This window comes from Mustela erminea, chromosome 12, assembly GCF_009829155.1.
Source record: "Mustela erminea isolate mMusErm1 chromosome 12, mMusErm1.Pri, whole genome shotgun sequence".
NCBI lineage: Eukaryota > Metazoa > Chordata > Mammalia > Carnivora > Mustelidae > Mustela > Mustela erminea.
The window spans coordinates 85,271,219-85,290,166 of NC_045625.1; the positions used below are offsets into that span (position 1 = coordinate 85,271,219).

Here is an 18,948-nt window from a genome sequence, read left to right on the forward strand (position 1 = left end):
CCTCTGCCTTCAGCTCAGGCCATGATCTCAGGGTCCTGGGATCGAGCCCCGCATTGGGCTCTCTGCTTCTCAGGGAGCCTGCTTACCCTTCTCTCTGCCTGCCTCTGTCTATTTGTGCTCTGTCTGTCATATAAATAAATAAAATCTTTAAAAATAAAAATAAAAAAAATAATAAAACAGTGAAGAGATTGTGGCTGCATACCTCTTTCATTTAGAACAGATCCTCAATCTCCTACTAGGATGTTGGAGTACAGATGCAAAGAAAAACATAAAAGAGTAAGTCCTAGAAACACCTAGAAATCACAGGGAGGCCTGTATACCCTCACGAGCCATAGAAATAGGGTGCAGAGGGAGTAACCAGCTGTCCAGAGGGCAGGGGTCCCAGCTGGAGTCTTCGACAGAAACTCTGGGCATATCATGATAACATGATAACAATGATTGTGGCACTCTTAGAAAACATGTCAAACGCTTTCTATTAAAAAGGTAATTAAAGTTTTTTAAAGGTCACTAACTGTCCCATTCTATCAAATATGACGATTTCTTTGAAAAAGAAGAAATATACATAACTGGTCATCTCACATGCTTTTTAATGGAGATTTATCCAAATTTTGCCTCTCTGGGATGAAACTTTTTTTTTTTTTAATGAACAGCTCTTTTTATGAAGAGGTTTCTCATAAATTATATCCTCTGCAATCACATTTCCAAATGGCCCATTGCCAGTTTTGGTTTAGAAAAAAAAAAAAAAATAGGAGTCAGCAGTTAGCACTGGGCCCTTGAAGAAAGAATGTTCATAATAACAAAAGACTCCAGATAACCCTTCCATAGAATAGTGACATGTAAACGTGTGTGTTCGCTTCTCTGGGAATGAATGGTGCTAAGGACGTCACAGTTGGCCATGTGCTTACATAGTCTGGCATATACTTGGCACATTGTATTTGATTCTTGGCCATAAGATTGCAGCGAGCCCCTGCTAATGACAGCCGAAGAAAACATTTCAGAATGTCTTTATTTTACAGGAAAACCACTGCGATTGAGAAGAAAAACTTCTTACTCAGAAATGGGTGATCTGAATTTGAGTTGAAAATCTGCTACTCCTTAACTCTGTATCCAAGTTACTACTGGAGCTCCAAGAGCATCAGTATCATCTGTGAAGGGTAAGAGAGCCCACCCTTCATCTATCACCTGGTGGTTGTGAGAATTAAGGGAGAAAAGTCGGTGGAAAGATGTTTGCAAATTGACGTAGACATAGAAGTTTTTCTAAACTGATGTTTGAGATGATATTGTAACTAATTGTTCAGTATTTTTACTATAGTTTCAAGTTTCTCTTAGTAGTAGGATTCAAGCATGTATATACTTAGAATATGAGTCTTAGCGACTTATTGCCGGGGCAGTTGACTCTTGAACAACTTGGGTTTGTACGCTGGGATCCACCGACGCACAGATTTGTTTCATATCTAAATGCCCTACTATTGGTGGATTTTCTCTTCCTTACAATTTTATTAGTAACATTTTATTTTCTCTAGCTTACTTTATTGCTAGAATTTAGTATACAATACATATAACACCCAAAATGCATGTCCATCCACTGTTTATGTTATCGTTAGGAATTCTGGACAATAACAGGCTATTAGTAATTTTGGGGGGAGTCAGAATTTACGCGTGGACTTTTGGCTGGGGGTGAGGGGCTGGTGTCAGTGCCTCTGACCTCCACCGTGTTTGTGTCGGCTGTATGTGAAGAATAATATTGTCTTTGCCTCCAGCTTTTTCTCCCAATATCCCCACTGTCGGCGAACTGATAATGAATGGAATGAGAGTAATGGGCAGGTTGGGCATTGTGTGGTCAGTGCTGCTGGCTGCCTCCCCAAGAGCCGTCTATCCCTTCTCCCTTTCCTGTTAACGGAGTCCAGGTTTTTAGTCATAATCCGTATACAAATCCACATTTCAGCCCCCATTTCAAGGACAAATATTGAGTTTTCAAAGCCACTTACAGTAACCCCCTTCCCTTTGTCAGTGGCTGATTAAGAACTGGACTCATAGCTCAGTTAGGTTTGTTGAATGCATGATAATGGACACTTACGGAGCACTAACTCTATGCCAGACACTTTTCCCAATTCTTTACATATATATTGATGCTAATCCTTACACCAACCCTATGAGGTAGGTTGTAGGACTCTCTAAGTTTTGCTGCTGATGAAATTCAGAGCTAGAAAGACAAAAACTACTTGTTCAAGGAAGTGTGTAAGTAGAACTAGAATACTACCCCAGGTGGTGTATCTTGTTGCTCACACTCATTGTCAGTGTGCAACACTAAGGTGGACATCTTCTGAAGGCTTTTGGTAAGGGTCTCCTCACTAATAAAAAACAGTCAAGCAGGATATGCCCTGTTCCTTCTGCCAGATATCTGGTGATTGCATGTGATGCTCAGGAGAATGGCAGCCATCTTGTGACAAAGAGGAACACAAAGCCAATACACTGAATATAGTCCAGTGAAAAGAAAGAAAAATCCTGAGTCTTTGACATTATGTTGAAACACTGACTTTGCAAACTGTGAAACTTGCCTACTGCAACACTTACTAGATGCAATACTCTGTTTTCATCTTTGTGTAAACAATTTTGAATTGGAGTCATCTAATACTTACGCTAAATACATCCCAGCTGAGCTAACATGCTGTTAAGTATGGTATGTCCAACCTAACTGATTAGCTTCCTTCTGAAGTAGCAATTTATTTTCACTAGATATATGTCAAGGATGCTAAAAGGGGATTACAGTTGGGCAGAGTAGTTTAGAGAAAATGATCCAAGATGCCTTCTACTTCTAGATTGCTGATTTCAGCGAAATTATGGTTTTTCTCTATCAAATAAGATCATTAAGATGGAAGGTAATAAAATACAATTGAACAGTCTTCTGAAGAAAAAAAATATTTGGAAGATAATGGGAGAAAAGATAAATTAGCAGAAAGGTAGGCAGATCCTGTGGCTCAGTCAAGGAACTGAAACCAGAAATAACTTGAAGATCCAGGATAAGCCAAACTTAATTTAGGGACTTGCTTCCTCAGTTTCAACCTTAAACATCAATTAAACAAAAATTCTTAGCCTCTACCTCAACTACCTCATACTTCTCTTTTCCCTTTACCTCCAGCTTCTAGAAGATCACACAGCCTCCTTCCTAATTTCTCTCGTAACCACTGTTTCTATTTACTTCGTTTCTATTCCACAACTGAATGGGAACTCCTCAAGCTGAGGCGACTCACTTCTGCATTTGCAAATCCGAGAGCGTATTTCAGTCCTTGACCCATCCAGTCTCTTCATGGTGTTTGGCCTCAACTTTTAGCTCTTGCTCTACATTTCGTCATCTCTCTCTGAGTAACTGCACTGCCTCCCACTTACACATGCCCAGTTCTATTTCACCATCTCAGAACATTCTCCCAACCTCCAGACCCCTGTTTATAACTCTTTCCGGAATGGCTTCTTTACACTCTGGGAAAAAAAAAAAACAAAACAACAGTCCTCCTGGCTCCTCCATCTCTCTCTCTGCCTCTCCCTCCCTTACATGCTTGTCTGTTCAAACCCCCAAACATGTGTTTCATTTGTCCCCGATCTGTTTGCATTTCCAATTGCAGATCTTCCTCTAGGCCTCCCTAGGCTCCCAAGTGGCCCACCCTCAGATCCCCTGCTGACCACCAGAAGAGTAAGTCTGAACAGGAGTCAGCATAGGAAGTCTGAGCTTTCTTACTTTGCTGACCCCTCATTGGTTTGAATGGCAATTACCTTCAGAATAGCACCCATTTTTCTTTGGGTGTTGCTCCAACTGGCCCCATCTTACCTGCCGGCTCCGACTATCCCCTTCACGCACCCTGTGGTTTTCCTTTGTGAAACTGCCCGCTCTTCCATCTCTCTGCTTTGGCTGCATGCTGGTTCTTTGATTGAATTGTTCCCATCTACCATTGCATGGCCTGGCAAACTCATCATATCTCAAGGCACAGCTCCGATTGTGTCTTTTCTGTTTATCTTGCCCACCACCAGGCAGACTTTCAACTCCCCATCTGTTTCTAGAAACGTGCCTCCATTCAAACATGCATTGGAAAAGCAGGAGCTGCCTGGATAATGCAATGTGTCACCACCCCCAGCTTCGTAGAAGTGCCCAAGGCCTGAGGTTCTAACCACAGCTGAGCTAATGTGTCCCTTTCTGGACATCTTTTGGTTTGAGACCAGAGAGAACTGGTAACGAATTTCTCTGACATTCAGTCAGGGGAGAAAATTATTATCTTACACAAAACAAACTCAGGCTTAACCTAAAACTATGTAAAGAGCGACTGTTTAAAGATATTTTTTATAAGAAGAAATTGTAACCCAATAGTTTGAACCTAAACCATTTTTTCTATGTGTGTAAAAATCTCAGCAATCTGAAGACTAAAATTAAAATGCCACTCGGGTGTTTGTTTTGAAAAATTCAAGAAAGGAAGCAAAACTAGAACTCAAGACTTGAAAGGCTGAGTCCTTAAGGACTAATGGTAATCTGGGATTATTATTGTTAATTAAAATTAAACACAAATATTAAATTTGTTTTGATAAAGAAGATAAATAAGAATGACTCAGTAATATTGATCTGGATATAAAAATCACAAAAGACAACACAAAATAGAAAACAAAGGTATTCACATAATTAGACATTCTAATTAAACATTTTTGAAGTCCTGGCTTATGCAATAAGGTACAAAAGATAAATGGAGTACAAATGATAACATTATTATCATGATTTTGAGATGTTATTATTTATGTGAAAAACTCAGAAGACTCATTTGAAAAGAATAAAGTTAATAAACTTATATGTGAAAAGAACATGCCTATTATGTATACAAATTCAGAAGTTTTTCCTATGTATCTGCAATAACTGATTAGAAATTTAATAGGGAAATAAACTATAATTTTATTAGAAAAGAAAAGATAGTTCTTAACTAAAGAGAATGTTTCCAAAGTAAAAGTTACCAAATCATTAATAAGAGTAATTAAAACATACATATAATACCTAAGAAAAAAATATACCTTAAAAAAAGATACTGTTCCCAGAAAACTGGAAAATTTTTTGAGGAGCATAAAGACTGTAATAAATGGAGAAACATAGCAACAGGAAGACAGTATTAAAGAAATGTCAATGCCTTATCAAATAGTCCTTAAACTTGATGAAATCCAAAACAATATCAGTATATTTTTCTTGAAACTTAACGACGATCTATCATTCCATAAAATCAAAACAAAACAACAAACAAAAAAATTGAGAGGTAAATGAGAGGACCCATCCATGTCAAAATGTGTTACAAATCTACAATAATCAAAATAATATGCCACTGATGTTATTTTATGACCCCAATTCTTTTTCTCTCTTTCTTTGCCTACTATAATCCTGACCCATTCAAAAGCACCCCTTTCTGTGAAATTTCCTTGGACCACCCAATCTGGAGGTCTTTCCCCATAATAATGCCCTTCTCTTTGGTCATTGATCCATACTCTTGTCTACATAACAAAATTTGTACATGTCTTTTTTTCTCATAGTTTAATTTCCTCGTTTTTGTCTTTGTCTTAATAGTTTCACACCTCCAAGATACAAACAGTTGTTTTCAGTATCCTCATTGACAGAGGGCAGTGTGAGATATAATAACATCATGATACCAAGGCTTCGGAGTTAGCTCTGAGGACCACCGGGAGCAGTAGTACCTGGGAGCTTAGAAACGCAGCATTTCTGGCTTCATCCCAGATATACAGAATCAGAAGCTGCATTTTCACATGATTCTCAGGTGATTTGTGTGCACATTAAGTTGTGAGAAGCACTGCCCTAAAGAATTTCATGGAATAAAAATATTTCATAGCACTCCCAAAGCAATCAGGCATAGTCAGATATCTTCCTGTGTTGCAAACGAATAAAATTATTCAAATCTTGTTTCCTTGATAGGCAAAATTTTAGTGACACCAAAAGAGCACTAAAGAATCGTGGATTCAGGGCATGGTATAGATTGAAGGATAAAAAGGCTGAAGGGGTGTGTTCATGGGGAATGCAAAGGCAGTAGTTTGTAATTTGGAAATGATCTGATACCTGGTTACTTCTGTAGGGCTTGCTAATTTCTCCTTCTAACGCTGGTCTCCCCACTAAGACATTAGTCTTTACTGTTGTTCTACATTGGGTTGTCTTAATCTCCCCTCCCACTCACTGTCTTCTAACGAAAGCAATCCCCCTCATGAGTCTGCCGTTTCCTATCAGCCTAAGCCACAGTCCCCAGAGCATCCATTAGAATGTAAATCCCTTAGCAGCACAGAGTAGGGCTGTAGCATCAAGTAGTAGACATTCAACCTAGTAGGCATTCAATAACTGAGTAGTCAACAGATGAATCTTCTTTATTATAGCAGGTCCCTAAAGGGAATGATATCTACATGGGTTTGCAATCAATCCCTTATCCCCTTAGAACAGTGCTTATTTTATCCCATAAATTCCTTTTAAGTCTGTTTTCATTGTATCACTACCATTGCTACCTCATGGCTGGACTGTCATAGGAAAATATGAAATACTCTCCTTTCTCTGGTTCCCTAATCTAGCTTCAAGGAACTTTTTACAGTCTGCTCTTATCCAAAGCATCACACCCAAACCCTTTACCTCGACACTGAATTTATTTTAGAGTCCGAACCTTGGCTTCCTTTCTAGCTTCATTTCATGACTTCCCAAAGGCGACCTTCCTTTCTAGCCAAGACAATCTACACATGATTCTTTACTATGCTTTCTCTGCTAGGATCCATGTCCCCAAAGTAGAAGTGTTTTTCCCTACCATGTTTGCTGATCGAAACCTACCCATTCCTTAAGACTTGGCTCCTCTACTTTCTCAATGGAACATGGTAGCCAAGCACTCTAACCTGGCAGGATTCATCACTGATTCACTCAAGGAATATTTGCAGTGATTTCTTCTCTGAATTCTCCTGTCACTTATTATGTCTAGGGCCCATCACTTACTATGTATGATCTCTTGAACATATATCCTTCGGCATATGTATTTTACATTCAGGTCAACAAAGAGGTCAAGACAGGGTAGCCTAATATTAAAGCATCTCTCTACCACATAGTAATGATGTAACATTAGGCAGCTTTCTTCCCCTCTTTGGATCCCAGTGTCTTCATCTATTAAAAAAAAAGTACCTAATTACAAGATTATTGTAATTAAGATAAATCACATACTTTTCAAAGCTCTTAGCAGGTATCTGGAACATAAAGAGTACTCAACAGTATTGGTATTACATCCCCAGAATACTTACAGTTGGTGCTACTTTATATCCTTACGTATTTCAATACAGCAAAATATTTATTTATCCATTGGTGAATTGATAAAGATTAGTGTTGACTATCAACACTGACTTTCCACTGAAAGTTTTTAAGAAAAAAATGTCCTACTCCTTTTGGATCAAAGAGTAGGCATTCCTCTCTAAAAGAAGGGTATTTGGGGGAGGATATGAAAGAGACAAGCACACAGATAATGTGATTAGAGTCCTATCTTAGAGTATTTACTCTATCTTTGATAACATATCTTGTAAGGGAGTCTGGTTTTCTCATTAAAACTATGATGAGTAACAGAATATGTTGTAAAGAAACTTCACTGTTGGAGCCTTGGACAAGGGCTAAACCTCTGTAAGCCTGTCTCCCCACTTAACAGTCAGATTAGAGCGATGACCCCTACCGTCCCTTGGATTGCTCTGAGAGTATGGTTACTTTGCTGTGGAATATCGAGATTGCATTATCTCCTCCATCTTTCATCTATGTGTCAGCCTTAAGAAATAGCTGTTGAATGATTGATTGATTTCAGATTATAGAAGAAAAATTCTAGCAATTGTTAAGGTATTAGGTTGTCCCTCAGATCTTCACACTCACTCTGAAAAAGTATGATGGCCTTACATTATTTAACAGTAAATGGTAACAATGCTTCATCTTACTCTACTTTGGAAAAAAGATTATTATATACCTGTTGGACTTCCTCAAAATTAACTAATAGCTTATTGGCCAAAGTAAAGATGGCCCGTAGGTTTTCTGTTTTCTGCGTGATTGTACTAAATACTACACATGCCCTTTGAGTCTGAATTAGAATTATGTGTAAGTATGGCAGAGTTTAAGTAGGATGCTATCACTTTTTATTCAGTAATACAAAAAATATTTGCTATTGGGTCTCATGCAAGCCCTGACTTGATAGGTGATGTTGTGTTTAAAACTCACACATGCATATTTCCAGCAAATCAGCATCCATGCTCTGGGTGACATGGGATGGGAGGGCATGTCTGTTCTTGCTTCTGCCATAGATTTGTTGATATGTTGGGGAGCAGAGTGACACATTGATATTTATTTCCCATCAGCCTTATTTTAGGGTTCTCTTTATGAGTCTGTGGAAGGCCAGATTCAGGCCATACTGTTGCTTTCTGTGGCTACCCTTTCAGTGGCCCATGGGAGCAGAACCACAGACAGTCTCCAGCTTGAGTCCCCAGGCTTCAGTAGGGAAGTGTTGAATGGGTAGCATGTGTTAGGTGGGCCTTCTGTGAGTCTACAGCCCTGAGTTCAGTCGCACTGGACTTAGGAACTGGACATCCCATTTATGCAGGAACCTTGGTCACTATCTTTGCAACAAAGGCCAGATCTTCCTTCCCCATCTTGTCTGTCTCTCCATAGAAGAAAAGTTCAGGTACGACTTTCCATGGAAGCTCATGGGGGATATGCTGTACTTACGGAAGACTTCCTGAGCTGGCATTCCCTCCCACCAGACCCTCTGGTGGCTCCCTCATTGTTGCACAAGGTGACAGTGTCCATATAACATGGGAACACGGTGGGAACCTGTGCGACAAAGGCAAGGGAGGGCCTGGTGGCCTGACCTGAGATTGCCCTCTCCCAAGATTGAGGCTTTCAGCCCACTGCTTTGAACTGGGTAAACGGGGCTCGGCATGTTGGTCATTCAACAGTGGCCAGCCTCCTGGGGCAACAAGGAAACCTCAGAGCTGCAGGCTGGCTGGTGTTTCTGGGGAACAAGGTTGCAACATCAGCTAGATTTTCAGTGGTAACAAGGGCGCCGAACCGCCGTCAGAAGCATCTCCCAAATATCCTGCATCTTTGCAGAGGTAGGAGTTTGCATTTGATGGGTGCACTGTCCCATGTAAGAGTCAAGCCTGAGACCACCGAAATGGGTTCTGTATCAAGGAACATGAGGATATGCCTGTCCTTGATCTGTAGGACTCAGATATCCTGAGCCTTCTGAAGGTTTTCCTTTAAGTTCCTTCGGGAATAAAGGACCACACCATATGAACACTTCTGGGCAGCGTGGAAAGGCTTCAGTTTTATTCTTACTAACTTGACTTGGTTGCCGCTCCCAGCAGGTCTGCGTGAGACTTGAGCACTGACTGAGGTAAGGGACAAGCCAAATCAAGGTGACTTAGACCATGTACCCTAAGCCTCATGACAGAAACTTGTTGCTTATACAGGCTAGAAGTGCCCCCACATTCATGAGACCCTTGCCTACCAGTGTGTATCTTAGAACCAACCAGCATCATTTCTGAATAGACATAAGCACTGTCTTTGTGCCTAGATGATCCTGGATCAGAATGCAGGAAGCAGGGGTGCCGGCCTCCCATGATTTCCCCCTGCAATTTGTGGTCAGGTTACGATTTTACCTGGGGAAACAGCGACCTGGCCATCTTCTCTCTCCTTCCCTACCAGGCCCTGGGCCTGGGGGCTGGTGATGAGAGAAGCAAGGGTGGGAACTGGGGGTAACTCAGCCCCGTCATAGATGTTGGCCCATCCCGGGTCAGCCCTTTCTCTCCCTCGTCACCGCCTTCCTGCTGCCAGAGTTAGCCTGCCGGATCAGTAGGATACAAAGCGACGTGTGACCCTTTCTTGAGCTGGATGCTGTCGTCTGGCCAGATAAACTAACCGGCTAGGAAATCCAGCTGGGCTGGTTGTACTTTGCCCACGTCTGCTACAGCATATGGTACACTCTCTTGAAGTGGCTGGCAGAGCTCTTTGATTTTACCGTTCGTCTGATGCCCGCACCCAGATACACACAGACTGTCATGGGTTGATGCAAACCAGACTCAGCTTGGTCACAGGCATGGATCTCACGAGAAGAGCTCTTTAACACTGCATTTGCGCTCCACAGTTCCCAGGATGACAGAGCTGCATAGAAACACGAGAGGGCGTATCCCTCACAAGGCCTGCTCATGTTCCTCGAAGAACTTGAGGCAGAAAGATTGAGTGACCCCCCCACACACACACACACACAAACACACACAAGGTCTCACCCGGCCAGTTAGTCCAAAGACTAGAACCCTCGGCCCCTGACTTCCAACCAATGTTCTTCCCAGCCCAGTCCGTCATCCCACGGCCAGTTGAATCAGTTGTTGCTTCATCTTCTAAATCCAGCCCCTAGAACCTTTCCTGGAACTGGACCTCTGGGCCTAAAATGGTTTAATGCACACTTTTGGGAAAGGAGAGAGCCACAAAATCTCTAAGTGGTTTTGATCAAGTTTGCCAATATTTACATCGTAGGGTAATCTGCATAAACCTCATAAATAATGTAAAATTCCTCCAAAGCGAGTTAACCGTGAGCTACAGCGGTCTTTGGAAAAATCCGTGTTACGCAATCATCCCGACCAAGTGAACAGCTCGATGGAGCGGCGAAGGTAACCACTGATTGCAGTGACTGCTAGTGACCGTTTTAAGTGTGACTATTTTTAAAATACTGTATGCCTCATTAAGCTGTGCTCTGAAAATGAGAAATTTGCTTTAACTGCATTGTTTTGAATTGCTGAGAGAAGGATCTATCCACCACAAGGTGCCCCGCTGCTGAACTCAGCCAAAAAGCTGTTAATAACCCCAGCAGATGTTTCAGCTTTTAGGCCAATAGACTCCCTCCCTCCCGGCCCTCCCCTTTCTAGAATCTGATGCCAAGAGGACTGAACTCCACTTTCTGCGGCTGCTGCCGTGGCCGCCACCACCAGGGCCGAGGAACTGAGTCTTTGAACAACCAGTGGCCACCCGGCCTCGGTCATTTAAGGTCAGAACATGATTGCTTTGACTGTCCGAAGTTTAAATCTTCAGGGGGAAAAAAACGGTGGGTGCCCAGAATTGCTGTTTCCGTTTGGGTGTCTGCCTTCATTGCCGGCCATTTTGTCCCGCTTGTTGTGGTTTCGCCCTGCTCCTCAAAGTCCATTTCTCAGCCTCATGGGGGAGGGCTGGGCTTGCTGGGTGGAGGTCATTCCTATGCTTGTGTCCCCATTGGTCACCAGGAGATGCTGGCTTAGCAGCTTTACAGAGGGTTCCCCTGTGTGATGTACAATTGGGGGTGGTTGTCTGCCCGAGACCACAGGCCCCGAATGCCCTGACCTTAGCAGGTCTGCAGTATTAGAAGTGCGTATCATAAACACAGTGACATCCCTGGTAGGTCGGTACGTTACGAGAGCATCGTGGGCTCCTATAGTCCCACATGGGGATTTGTCAACATCTCTGGGATACACCTTATACCTTAACCTGAATTTAAATCTACATTCCAAGGCTTTCCAAATGAGAAGAATTTTTTTTAAAAGATTTTATTTATTTATTTGACACAGAGAGAGAGATCACAAGCAGGCAGAGAGACAAGCAGAGAGAGGGGGGAAGCAGGCTCCCCACGGAGCAGAGAGCTGGACACAGGGCTGGATCCCAGGACCCCGAGAGCATGACCTGAGCTGAAGGCAGAGGCCCAACCCACTGAGTCACCCAGGCGCCCTGAGAAGAAATGTTTTTAAAAAGGAGATCCTCCTGCTTCTCTCACACTCCAGCCCTTCCCCCTTCCAGTACTCAGTTATTTAGCAGAGAGCGCTTTAAGGCACCCCGGTGACAGCAGGGTGACCAAGAAAACACAGGTGCACCACATTTATGGAATATCACGTTGGCTAGGAACACATCCGAGCTGCACATCTATACATCCTCTCGTGCAGATAATTGCCATTTCAATGGGGGGAAAAATTGAAAATCAGAATTAAGTTCATAAATACTTCGCTTCCTTATTTTGATGCAGCACAAAGGCAGAATAGCCGAGACTCAGTGGACCTCTCTTGTCAGCTTCAACATTTGCCAGCCATAGTCATTCAACTCCAAGATCTCCGCTCTATGCCACAGTAGCTATAAAAAGTAAGTACCTTTTCCCTGGTGCCAGAGCCGCCATATTGTTTACAGACGCTCAACACTGTGTGTTTCTCTTTATCAGAAAAAGCTCCCGAGTGTGATGAAAGTCTTTTCTTTCTTTCTTTCTTTCTTTCTTTCTTTCTTTCTTCTTTTTTTTTTTTTAAACTGGAGAAGGTAATAGATTCCATCCTAACTTTAGGTCCACATCCTTTTCAGTACACATGCAGAGGCACTCATTAATGGGAATGGAATTTGCATGTATGTATCTAAGGGGAAATACAGTTGCCCGCACCTGTGTGTTCTCTATTTTCTTATCAGACCGAACACACACAACACGGTACACTTGGGAGTTCAGTGGCATCTACACCTTCTAATTCTGAAATTTAAGTAACTCGGATTAAAAATTATCCCAGTCATTCTGAAATGGGGTGTTCCCACCAGCAAATGGGATGGACGTTTCTGCTTAGATGACTGTGATTCCAAAAAGCCAGTACCAGATGACAAGTCTTTAGTAAAATAAACAACCGATGTCATAATAACAAAATAGGCTAAAAAAAATACCCCAGGAACTCCCTACTGAATCAGCAGAGACTACATCCTCATTATTAAAAAAATTCTGTATTAAATTACCTATACGCATCTCCAGAGGAGTGAGAACACAAGATGAGGGAAAGAGAATTGAAAATAATCATTGTTTCGTTGAGATTCCAGACCTGCCGGCGGTGAATATTGGAACTAGGCATTAATAAACTATGTGGAGGCATCTGGGACCCATGGAAATCCAGACCAGGCACTTCATTAGGTCCTGAACTTTATCTGGAATCTTCTACTACAGGTGATGAGTTCCAAGCTATTCTGCTCTTGATTATTTCCAGCCCAAGTGAAATGGACAATAAAGAAAAGATACTTCTATACTATTTCCATGATGGATGTTCACGACGAAAATAACTCCACCATCTGATGTATTTCACAGTTTTAAGTTAAAACAGACCTAGTATAATATGCTTGTACATCTGGCTCAGGTGCTTCGTTTGCCATATGTTTGTGAAATAATCCAAGGAGATGTTACAATTGTACCGCTCCTCTTGGGACCCGAAGAAAATGTGCCCGTGAAGAGTTACCTAATTATTCATTCCTGCCAACAACATCCTCGCCTCATAATAAGGGGGTGCTTACAATGAGACAATAGTGCTTTCAATCTTGAGAGATGTCAGTGCCACTTATTGTTTCAAAAACAGAAAGTCTTTTGCATTTTTTAAAATAAGAAAAAGATCTGTGGCCTTTAAAGCAAATAACGTACTCTGCAGGTGGTGTAGTTGGTATTCTCACTGAGGGGGGCAAAAGCTGGGCTACTGATCAAGGCCAGTGCTCCCTGGAACTCAACAGATGAAAGCTCCCCCGTAGCGATGCGGAGATGAGTGACCCCAAAATCCAGAGGAGCTAGGAAGTGGCCGCTCTGGTAACTCTACACAGGAGTGGAGAACTTTACAGTTGGCAAATTGCTAACCACATTTAATTCTCATAACTACCTTGCACAGCAGACAAAAAAGGCACACCTTGTTTAACCTTCCCAGTTGTGCCGATATTTCACAACCCTAACTAGCCAGAAATGTGAGCCTCTTTCTTAGATGTAAAAGAGTTTTTTAGTCTTGACCCATAAGCACCGGTTGCCACAAGGAGTTCTCACATGGAGTCATTGAACATCTGCTTTTCCCTTGCTCGTGAACTTGCATCTTTTTGTCCCGTGACTCACTTATACCCCCTCTCTCTGTCTCTCGATTCTCTTTTGACCCAAGAGGCATAATTTGACTGTTCGTTTGGGGGCTCAGGAAAAAAAAGAACAACAAGGAAATTAACTTAATGATCAAAATATAGGCCTACCACGAAAATACAGATTGTAATGAGGCTCCAGGCCAGGCTGAAGGTCAGTCGGATAAATCATGCTCTTGGCCTAGCTTTACCCACCACTAAATCAATGTAAAGGAAATGGGACAAAGATGAAGATATCAGCCAATAAATCTCTGTGTGTGTTAATTGTGCATTTGCAGAAGTGCCGAATGCCAGGAGAGCTGTGTCTCCATTAGGGTATGGCTGACATGACCCTAAAGTGCCAGATTAGTGTAGGGGTTGGTTTTCCCTGGAATTCCAATCTCAGGGCCAAACAGGACACAGAGGATGAGAGAATAAGGGTAGGAGATTCACCCCAGGTTACCCAGGTTGGATAAATGGGTGCCAGTGTCCATTTGCCTCCAACATGCTTGTTCAAAACAACTAGGAGCTACAACGCATCCCTTAGTTCTGCTTTGCTGGTTAACCTTAATGGTTTTGGATTACTTAATATACAATATTTTCTGGATATATATTTCCCATAAGAGGGGGAGTGAGTTATTATAAAGAAGTAATTGAATATTGGTCTCTTGTTAGGGTAAGAGATTCCCCAGGCAAAATTTTTTCACTCATTGCAATTATACACTTTCTGGAAATGTCTGCATTTCCTCCATTGTCTTAATGTTTACTGAGTGCCTACCAGTAGGCCACGTGCTGCGGATACAAAGTGGAGAAAGTGAGGTCCTACTCTCAGGGTGTTTAGGCAAGTGGAGACGCAGACTTGCCAACAAGTAAATACAATGAGATTTACAAAATTGGTTGATCCACAAAGTTGACTGACACGTTAGGAGAACACATTGCAGTCTGTTCTGGAAAACTTCCCAGAGGAAGGAAAAATATGAATAGGTGTTTCCAGGCAGACAAAAGATTTCAAATCGTGCACTAGGAGTCCTGAGATGCTAACGATCAATTTTAAGCAAGGCCGTAACAGAATCACATGTTTGTATTTGAACTCTAGGCCTCCAGTGAAGGGGACGAGGGGTGGAAATGAAAATTCCTGGAGAGAAATGTCAGGGATTATATGGCAGTACTTGAGGGAGTTAGTGGACCTTAATCAAGTCGAAAGGTGGCCCCCTTAGACATGAGAGGTGAATGAGAGAATAAATAGGGTTTGTTGCTTGGAACGTGAAAATGCGGCCCAAGGCTCCAAGAATGTTGGCTTGGGAAACTGGGCCAAGGGTCTAACGCTCACTAATACAAAGAGTATAGGAGGGAGAGCCAGTTTTGCGTGGTAAAGAGGCAGAGATGAGCACGCTCGATTCTGGACATACTGAGTTTGTAGTGCCTGTGGGATACCCAGGCGGAACGATTTAGAAAACAGTGGGAGACAGGGGCTCCGGATAGAGATTCAGATGTTCAGCCTCACTGGAAACAAGATCCCCCAAATGTGAATAAAATGGGAGAGAAAACACTGACATCTAAGGAGAGGGGAGAGAAATAGAACCCAGTCAAGGCACAGACAAGGAGTGACCAGTGCGGACGTCAACCAGAAGAGAGAGGGAAATGTCGTGAAAGGCAAAGCCAGCACTGCAAGATGAGAGAAGAGTCAGCGGGACAAGTCGCGTAAGATGAGAATGAAAAATGCTTCTTCTGGGGCGCCTGGGTGGCTCAGTGGGTTGAGCCTCTGTCTTCGGCTCAGGTCATGGTCCCAGGGTCCTGGGATCGAGTCCCGCCTCGGGCTCTCTGCTCAGCGGGGAGCCTGCTTCCCCCTCTCTCTGTCTGCCTCTCTGCCTACTAGTGATTTCACTCTCTGTCAAATAAATAAATAAAATCTTTAAAAAAAAAAAATCTTCCGTTGGGTGAGGAAGTGAAGCTGGGCCGTCTCAGGGCAGCGACAGGCCTAGAGCCGGGTTGGAAAGGATCAAAGCGCCCATGAGTGACGTGCAGTGAGAGTGAGTAAATCTCGCTTGAATTTTGCAAAGGAATCGCTATCAAAGAAAAAGACATGAAGGTGCTAAAAAAAAAATTGGTTATTTAAATTGTTTTTTTTTTTTTAAAGGTGAGGGATGAGCCTATTGGTCTGCTGAGCGGAACAGCCAACAGAACATCAAAGGTAAGAAAAGGATGTTATTGCTAAAGCACATTTTCAAAGGAGGCAAGGTGGACTGATGTCCATTGTCCAGTGGGCAGATGCCGTGCCCTCTGACGGGAAAAGCATCTGTTGCTAGAGGTGAGGACGGGGAAAGAACGGGTATTGATGCGGATGGGCCCGTGGGCGAATGGGTGGGAAAATGAAAGGAGCCATTTTGATGGCTGCGGGTCCCGAACTTAGAAATAAGGTCATCCCGAGAGAAAAGACTTAAGGCTGTGAAGAGTGAGGAAGGTTTCGGAACAGCAGCTGAGGGAACCCAGAGAAGCCCGGGTAATACGACTGTGGAGTAGCAGCGAAGGCTCAACTGAGATTAGTTTCCCTCCAGATTTATGGTCTCCATTCTCTGTGGCCGTGATGTTTCTGTTTCCTCTGGCAGAGCCGTGCTCGAGGGATGTTTACGGCTAAGGAGGTTCCGCGGGGCACTGCTTCAAGGACATGAAGTCCATCCATCTCTCCAGGTACTTTAGATTATATCTCAAGATCAAGGTAAACCATCCAAACCAAATACTTGAACCATATCGTTTTGGCTTCTTGTACTTCTACTCACTTTCAGTGACTTACGTTTCGGCATGGGGCCTCGGCCTGCGTCGAGGGACCCCGCAGGAAACACCCATTGGCCTGTTGGCATTGTTAGCATCATGGAGGATGTGTAGGAAGCCACTCACCTCTGAACCACGCATGTTCCACTCGTGAGAGCCCTTTCCCTTAGAAATAGGCATTCCTTTCGTTTTTCAGTAGCAACCCCAGTGTGTTCGTCGGGTGTAGGGTGCATGGTCTTGAAACCACAATGCTTGGGTTCCAATCCAGCATCCGGCACCTCGTAGCTGGCTGACCTGGAGGCTCTTAACTTCTCTGGGACTCAGTTTTCTCATCTGCAAAATAACCAAAGTCATCCTGCCTACTTCGGAAGGCTGCAGTAGGAATTAAATGGCACGGTCAATGTCCAAGTGCTTGGTCCTGTCATCCGGCAAATTGTAAGTCCACTGTACGCATTTGCTGTTACTGTTCTTGCGACAAATATGATCTCACCAGTGCTCCTTGTGGGTCTTGTGTTTATGCGTTGCCTTCATCCTCATTGTGGCATGCGGTAGGTAGCATTTTAAGTCATTTCTTGTCACCCATTAATACTGTTGTTTTCCTTTTGTTCTTTTTTAAAAAATTTATTTCTTTTCAATGTAACAGAATTCATTGTTTATGCACCACACCCAGTGCTCCATGCAACACGTGCCATCCCTAATACCCACCACCAGGCTTCCCCAACCTCCCACCCCCCACCCGTTCAAAACCCTCAGGTTGCTTTTCAGAGTCCACAGTCTCCTATGGTTCATCTCCCCCTCCAATTTCCCTCAACTCCCTTCTCCTCTCCATCTCCCCTTGTCCTCTGTGTCCTTTTGTTCTTTTCCTGTGCCTCGCTTAGTTGTTATCTGCTGTGCACCTAGCGTTGTTCTGGAATGAGGCAGAATTTTTAAAAAAGTAAACTAAAAAAGGCCTTATACCAATCAACAGCGACAAAGACGCATCTGCCTATCTTTGTTCTTGCTTTGGGAAGAGTTTCAAAGATGGTAAAAAGGACCTGGAACTTTCTTATCCCACACTTGTATCTAGAAATGCAAGTTTCCTTGAAGTCTGTTTCTGATCTTTCCTATTTCTGATACGTACTTTTCTTACCATCATTCTCAACTGGCTCCTACAGGGACTTAATCCTAACTCAAGCGCTCACACGCTTCTCGTGGCGAATGAACCGCACGCTAATTTTATGGCAGAGATGGATGGGTTGTTGTCATTGAAGAAGCAGCTACAGGGTAATGGTGGCATGAGGGCTGGATCTGGCCATCAGAGGGCCTGGCTTTGGCTGCAGGCTCTGTCACTAGGAACTCTTTGTCACCGAAGCCCCCTGGCTTCGGTTCTTCTGTGGGCCGAGTAGGGTTAACACGAGTGATCTCAATGTGGTTGCGCGGAATGAAGATGATGCTCTGCAGAAATTAGCTAATCCGCCTCTAGTGCGGAGAGGTGGCTTTCAAGTTGCCATTCAAACTTGCACTTGAAAAATTGGACCAAACAATTGAGGCTTCTCTCAAACACATTTAAAGCACCCTGAACACAGGTGTGTTACCCAGCTTCATGACTCGAAATGTACATACCAGTCACTGAAGAGTATTTAGTCAAAAGTCAAAACAAAAAAGCTCTCGTTTCCTTTTAAGAATATTCAAGAAACATCATCTCAGTATTCGAATATCAACTTGGCCTGTAATGTCATCAGAGAAACATGAAAAATATCCCAGATTGTGTTCTTTGCTTTCAACTAAATGAATGATCTGTAGACCCCCGGATACACAAATACATCTGCGTTACCTCCTGGCAGGTAATAGCTTTCTGTTTGTGTTTTGTTTCTCTTACCATTGCTGCTGCTGGTTTTTTGCTGCATAGACCAGTAAAGCACATGCAGATAAAAGGCAGCTGTTTTGGGGTTTGTTTCAAATCAAGGGATGTGGGTGTGGGATGGTTTATCCCACCTGTTGCTATCAAAAGGGTAGCAAAAGATCAGGGTCATTTCTTTAAGGAAATCAGAGGACTGACTTCTCTGGCCTCCCTCCCCCATTCAGGCCCGAGGTGGGGAACCAGAGGGCGTGTGCTGGCGGGCCACTCCCACCACCGCAGAACATCGCTGAGAAATCAGTGTAGGATAGCACAAAAAGAGCCCAACTACAATGGTCGGTCTTCAAAGGGGCTCATTTATTATATTGCTCAGTGCCCCACAGAGTTGCTCCAAGCTCATAACTGCCACTGATTTCAAAGA

The 18,948-nt window shown here is 43.1% G+C and overlaps 1 long non-coding RNA gene across 2 annotated transcripts in view; it reads left to right on the top strand.

The window, feature by feature from the left end:
* The first annotated feature begins 1,022 nt into the window (after positions 1–1,022).
* LOC116570605 overlaps positions 1,023–18,948 on the top strand; it is a 33,742-nt gene continuing 15,816 nt past the window's right edge. Inside the window, exons 1-6 of one of the 2 annotated variants that reach the window (XR_004277489.1) lie at positions 1,023–1,154; positions 10,945–11,063; positions 12,066–12,178; positions 16,059–16,112; positions 16,528–16,609; positions 16,705–17,285. This is a non-coding gene — a long non-coding RNA (uncharacterized LOC116570605). Of the gene's footprint in view, positions 1,155–10,944; positions 11,064–12,065; positions 12,179–16,058; positions 16,113–16,527; positions 16,610–16,704; positions 17,286–18,948 lie in introns of those variants that run through there. The other variant, XR_004277490.1, reaches the window with a different exon arrangement.